Below are 7,023 nucleotides of genomic sequence, written 5' to 3'. Positions count from 1 at the left end.
TCATGGCAGATCAGGATGTATGGTGTGTCTTTGTCGTTGTTCAACGAGAGTCAATTACATGCAGGACACTCATGGCAGATCAGGATGTATGGTGTGTCTTTGTCGTTGTTCAACGAGAGTCAATTACATGCAGGACACTCATGGCAGATCAGGATGTATGGTGTGTCTTTGTCGTTGTTCAACGAGAGTCAATTACATGCAGGACACTCATGGCAGATCAGGATGTATGGTGTGTCTTTGTCGTTGTTCAACGAGAGTCAATTACATGCAGGACACTCATGGCAGATGAGGATGTAAGGTGTGTCTTTGTCGTTGTTCAACGAGAGTCAATTACATGCAGGACACTCATGGCAGATCAGGATGTATGGTGTGTCTTTGTCGTTGTTCGGCGAGAGTCAATTACATGCAGGACACTCATGGCAGATCAGGATGTAAGGTGTGTCTTTGTCGTTGTTCAACGAGAGTCAATTACATGCAGGACACTCATGGCAGATGAGGATGTAAGGTGTGTCTTTGTCGTTGTTCAACGAGAGTCAATTACATGCAGGACACTCATGGCAGATGAGGATGTATGGTGTGTCTTTGTCGTTGTTCAACGAGAGTCAATTACATGCAGGACACTCATGGCAGATCAGGATGTATGGTGTGTCTTTGTCGTTGTTCAACGAGAGTCAATTACATGCAGGACACTCATGGCAGATCAGGATGTATGGTGTGTCTTTGTCGTTGTTCAACGAGAGTCAATTACATGCAGCACACTCATGGCAGATCAGGATGTAAGGTGTGTCTTTGTCGTTGTTCAACGAGAGTCAATTACATGCAGGACACTCATGGCAGATGAGGATGTAAGGTGTGTCTTTGGCATTGTTCGGCGAGAGTCAATTACATGCAGGACACTCATGGCAGATCAAGATGTAAGGTGTGTCTTTGTCGTTGTTCAACGAGAGTCAATTACATGCAGGACACTCATGGCAGATCAGGATGTATGGTGTGTCTTTGTCGTTGTTCAACGAGAGTCAATTACATGCAGGACACTCATGGCAGATCAGGATGTATGGTGTGTCTTTGTCGTTGTTCAACGAGAGTCAATTACATGCAGGACACTCATGGCAGATCAGGATGTATGGTGTGTCTTTGTCGTTGTTCAACGAGAGTCAATTACATGCAGGACACTCATGGCAGATCAGGATGTATGGTGTGTCTTTGTCGTTGTTCAACGAGAGTCAATTACATGCAGGACACTCATGGCAGATCAGGATGTATGGTGTGTCTTTGTCGTTGTTCAACGAGAGTCAATTACATGCAGGACACTCATGGCAGATGAGGATGTATGGTGTGTCTTTGTCGTTGTTCAACGAGAGTCAATTACATGCAGGACACTCATGGCAGATCAGGATGTATGGTGTGTCTTTGTCGTTGTTCAACGAGAGTCAATTACATGCAGGACACTCATGGCAGATCAAGATGTAAGGTGTGTCTTTGTCGTTGTTCAACGAGAGTCAATTACATGCAGGACACTCATGGCAGATCAGGATGTACATGTATGGTGTGTCTTTGTCGTTGTTCAACGAGAGTCAATTACATGCAGGACACTCATGGCAGATCAGGATGTACATGTATGGTGTGTCTTTGTCGTTGTTCAACGAGAGTCAATTACATGCAGGACACTCATGGCAGATCAGGATGTATGGTGTGTCTTTGTCGTTGTTCAACGAGAGTCAATTACATGCAGGACACTCATGGCAGATCAGGATGTATGGTGTGTCTTTGTCGTTGTTCAACGAGAGTCAATTACATGCAGGACACTCATGGCAGATCAGGATGTATGGTGTGTCTTTGTCGTTGTTCAACGAGAGTCAATTACATGCAGGACACTCATGGCAGATCAGGATGTATGGTGTGTCTTTGTCGTTGTTCAACGAGAGTCAATTACATGCAGGACACTCATGGCAGATCAGGATGTATGGTGTGTCTTTGTCGTTGTTCAACGAGAGTCAATTACATGCAGGACACTCATGGCAGATCAGGATGTATGGTGTGTCTTTGTCGTTGTTCAACGAGAGTCAATTACATGCAGGACACTCATGGCAGATCAGGATGTATGGTGTGTCTTTGTCGTTGTTCAACGAGAGTCAATTACATGCAGGACACTCATGGCAGATCAGGATGTATGGTGTGTCTTTGTCGTTGTTCAACGAGAGTCAATTACATGCAGGACACTCATGGCAGATCAGGATGTATGGTGTGTCTTTGTCGTTGTTCAACGAGAGTCAATTACATGCAGGACACTCATGGCAGATGAGGATGTAAGGTGTGTCTTTGTCGTTGTTCAACGAGAGTCAATTACATGCAGGACACTCATGGCAGATCAAGATGTAAGGTGTGTCTTTGTCGCTGTTCGACGAGAGTCAATTACATGCAGGACACTCATGGCAGATTAGGATGTAAGGTGTGTCTTTGGCATTGTTCGGCGAGAGTCAATTACATGCAGGACACTCATGGCAGATCAAGATGTATGGTGTGTCTTTGTCGTTGTTCGACGAGAGTCAATTTGATGATGATTCTCCACGCGTCCATGTACATGAATACGTAGGCAGTTGTACTCGTCAACCTGAGGAAGAAGCAGAGAAACAGGCTATACAGTTATTGATTTTTGATTGTGAACAAGAAGCCAGCTCTCCTGTAGCCTGAGTTACACCTTCCATGAATCCTTCAAAGCACTGTGAGCAATTCTGAGGACAAATTGAAGGCATTCCAAATAATGGTTTAAATTAGAGTGCATTTAATTCAAACCTGATTAACCTATTTAAAGATACAAGTACAGTAGGTGAGAGCCTTCAGCAGGGGTGAGATTTGAAGAAAATGACAAATCCAGGGGGGGGGAAATGCCTTCTGAAGTAGCTGTACCTCCCTAAATCCTCCATTTCAACAATTGATTACATCATGTTTCCCTACAATATCCTCGCATGTTGAATGTTTGGATTAAATTCCAAAATTTGTCTTCCCCTTGGCTGCCTCCTTTTGTCCATCTATCTTTTAAGCCACAAATATAGCCATGGATTTTAAGCCTTTGTCAAGTGAAAGATCTCCATTGTGATCAATGACTTTAAGAGCCATTTTGATCAATCAAACCACGGACCATTTACCCAGGGATGTGCAACTTAAGCTCAGAGCTGGTTCAATGCGTGTTATGGCTGGCACAATATCAAAGCAGAAATTAAATTGAATTATCTCTAATAATGCAACATATATTCCTGTTTACCACTTTGTTTTCTTGTAATATTTTAAGTTAGGGTACACCCTTTCTAAGAATATGTTGCTCAAGATATTTCATCCTATACATACTGAGAAAAGTGTACCACAAAATTGGGGCATTTTGCCTCATTAAAACTTTGTTTCTGCTTGAAATCGATAAATAAAGAAGATTTGTTCGTCGAAACGAATAGATTTAAGCACCGCGTTGCCTCGGCATAACCACGGCTGCACTGTACATGCTGCAAGCTGCAACCCGTGTCATGTGGTTGCAAGTTTTTTCGAGAAAGTCGAGAGCACCTGCGGGGGTAATAACAATCCGTAACACGCATGGAAGCAAGGTCACACATGCGTTTGCACTGGGGCCACTCGCTGTTGCACATCCCTGGGTAAATGGTCCATGATCAAACAGTGGTGTAAGTGGAGCATTCGAAAATAGCTGAAACTGAAAGAGTCAATTGCAAAGCATACTGTACATGTACATGTATGTAGACATGTCCAGGGCCTGCTTAAGGGACCTGGGAAAATCTGGGAAAGTACTTGCTCTGAGGTACAATTTACGGCCTCCTGGTGCAACCACTGGCCTAGTAATGTTTTAGGCTTTCGAGTCAACTCGTACCTTGGACGACTCGTACCTTGGACAACTCGTACCACGAACAACTCGTACCATGGACAACTCATACCATGGACAACTCGTACCATGGACAACTCGTACCACAGACAACTTGTACCATGGACAACTCGTACTTCGAGTTAAGACCACTCGTACCCTCGTGTTCGCAATTTAGTTGTACCGGTAACTTTCTAGCTTTTCCTTTTTAGCATATTCAAGGATCAGATTTGACAAACATATCAAGGAAACATCTTCATAAATCTCCCAGAGAGATCTCCAGCACCAGCATGATTTTCTGCATCGTGCCTGCCTTGCGCATTTGCACAGTCAGTTCATGTGCCGAACAACCCGACCATTTACCAACTTGACTCAGGACAACTCAACTGTTGAGAAGCCGCAACGCCAATGCGGCAGATGCATGGCACAACATCCCTAGTACACTGCTGCTGGTGTGGGTGACTGTAAATACCAGTAATGTCTTCCAATCATGGAGTTTTTGGCTGCATCTTAAAGATATAAATCGTTCTTTGTCTCCTTTTTTCTATTATAGGTTTATGATTGACTCAGTGATATCGACATTGAAGTTCTAGAATCTAAGACCAGGATTTACTGTAGTAGCTGCCACTGGGAGCCTACATGCAAGTGATCTTCAAAAGTTTTTGTGCCTTGATTTCCTTTGGAAATGTTTCCGGACTTCTTTTTTCATTTGTTTTTGTTTGGGGGTGGTTGCCTTTTTTATTAAAATTGTTTTTTGGACAAGTTAAAACTGACATTAGTTTTGATATAAACTTTGAAGTAAATGAAAACATGACCTCACTCCATCATCCTGGTGAAAAAATAAATCGTATAATAATGAATCAAGCTGCTCTAAATTGATCGACTGCAATAAGTGATGATACATAATTCGGGTCAAAAATATTGGACAATACTGATTCAGAAATTTGAAAAATTAGGCACACTGCAATTGAACACAACGGTGAACGCTGCCACGATGGCAGCGGCCATGTTGACCAGTGCCAGCGCGTAGGGCCAGCGTGTAGCCAAAACGGCAAGTTTGGTGATGAACACATGGCTAGGGAACCATATTATTGTTCGAGTTGATTACAATAATAAAAAGTTCTGAGCAAGCTCTGATTTCTGTTAAGGTAAGAGCTATCTCATATGTGAAGGTACATGTATGTGTTGTCTTTACTGGCGGTACAAGTTATCCAAGGTGCGACTCGGCAAAGGTACATCTACAAGTAAGTACAATGATGTTGAATTGATGAAACGAGTTGTCAAAGGTTTGAGTTGTCAAAGGTTCGAGTTGTCTAAGGTACGAGTTAACACGTTCCCTTTTTTAGATGCGGGTGGGAGCATTATAACTTTTCACCTGAAAACCCAAGACAAAAACTGGTGTTCTTGGAAGGGATTCCCAGACTTTTCTTTTTCTGTTGGGCCTAAGCTTTGAAATTACATGTAGAAGTTTGTAGGCGTAGGTCTAAATTATCCATTACCATGTTTATCCCATATCTGCAATCACTGGGTGATTACATGGAGGATTACAAAGATACATGTACGTGTAGTTATCATGGTTATGGGGCAGCATGGACATCTGGTACTCTCGCAAAATGGCAGGTACACGCCAATGAAAACAGCGACCATGGCGATGTACGGAGTACACACGCACCGCCAGTCAGAGGATCGGGTTACACAATCTTTTCTTTGATAATTAAATACATACACGAGCACTTGTTGCAGTTGGTTTCATCGGCATAAAGTGGTTGCTACCCACCATTTTGATATTTTTTTGTGAAACTCCCAGATGTCTGCGCTGCCTCTACTTCCTGAACAGTGAGGTAGGCCTACTACTCCGTAGTCTATTTTGCTCTCCATCTTTTTGATGGTTCCACACACTATTGCATTATGAAAGCTGCCCAGTAGTCGCACCAGATAAAATCCTCCATTTATGCTTTCTGAAGCAAATCTTCCCCTAGAGACCCTATAATAATAGCATATTTAACCTATATGGAACTACTGGGCATGGTTGTATTTTGTAGTTTAACCTACATGTATATTATTGGCAAAAAATGAGGTCTTTCTACCATCCTTACCTCTCATCCCTCGACGATCGGCACATATCTGCATTCTCTGTGGCTGTACGTCATGTGACAAAAACTTGCGCAGCGTATTCGGGGAACGAACATTTACGTTGCTTTGGATATCAGTCCCTATAATCCCAACTACTCCTACTTAGATTATTTATAGAGACATCTGGGAAATCTGTGGTCAGGAAACCACGCTAATCACATATGGGGGGACAGCAATGTCAGGGCATGTGATACACGCTGTGTTGTCAAGCTAGCTGTTTACACACGTTTAAATTGTTTGAAAAATATGTACTTCAGGGAGTGATAATATTTTGCAATGACACAGTTGTGAAGTTGTGAGACTAATAGTGTCTGTTTTTCATGTAATTTGGGGTTTATTTATTGCAAAATGGTTGAGCCGATATGTGATTAGTGCGGTTGCCTGACCACAGATTTCCCAGACGTCTCTATACATAATCCTAGCAAGGGTAGGCCTAGTAGGAATTACGGGGACTGGTATCCAAAGCAACATAAATGTTCGTTATGTGAACATGCTGTGCCTGTTTTTGTCACGTGACATACCGCTACAGAATGCAGATATGTGCGAATCGTCGAGGGATGATCATGACAATGAAGGACGGTACCAAAAAAAAAATCATTTTTTGCCAATAGGCCTAATATACCGTAGGCTAAAATGCTACAAAATACAATCATGCCCGGTATTTCCATAATTGGTTAGTTGTAGGGTCTTTACTTTAGGAGAAGATTTGCTTCAGAAACTGCAAATGGAGGTTTCATCTAGTACAACTTCTTGGCAGCTTTCAAAATGCTATAGCCTATAGCATGTAGAGCCACAAAAAAAGAGTGTAGTACCTTACTGTTCAGGAAGTACGCTGCCCCATTAATTAGAACTGCAACTTGCAAGTCAACTACAGTACATTCCTTGTTTGTGTCCCAGACCAAGAACACATTGGCATGCACTGCGAATGTCCAAAAGGTTGTAACTAGTACTGTACATAGGTATACATGTAGGCAATGTCCGGTTGTCCATCTGACCATTTACTCAACAAATGGTCGAGTACTACTACT

This window comes from Acanthaster planci, linkage group LG03, assembly GCF_054643075.1.
Source record: "Acanthaster planci isolate LZ-2023a linkage group LG03, COTS_SCS, whole genome shotgun sequence".
Classification (NCBI taxonomy): Eukaryota; Metazoa; Echinodermata; class Asteroidea; order Valvatida; family Acanthasteridae; genus Acanthaster; species Acanthaster planci.
This window is presented reverse-complemented; position numbering follows the sequence as displayed.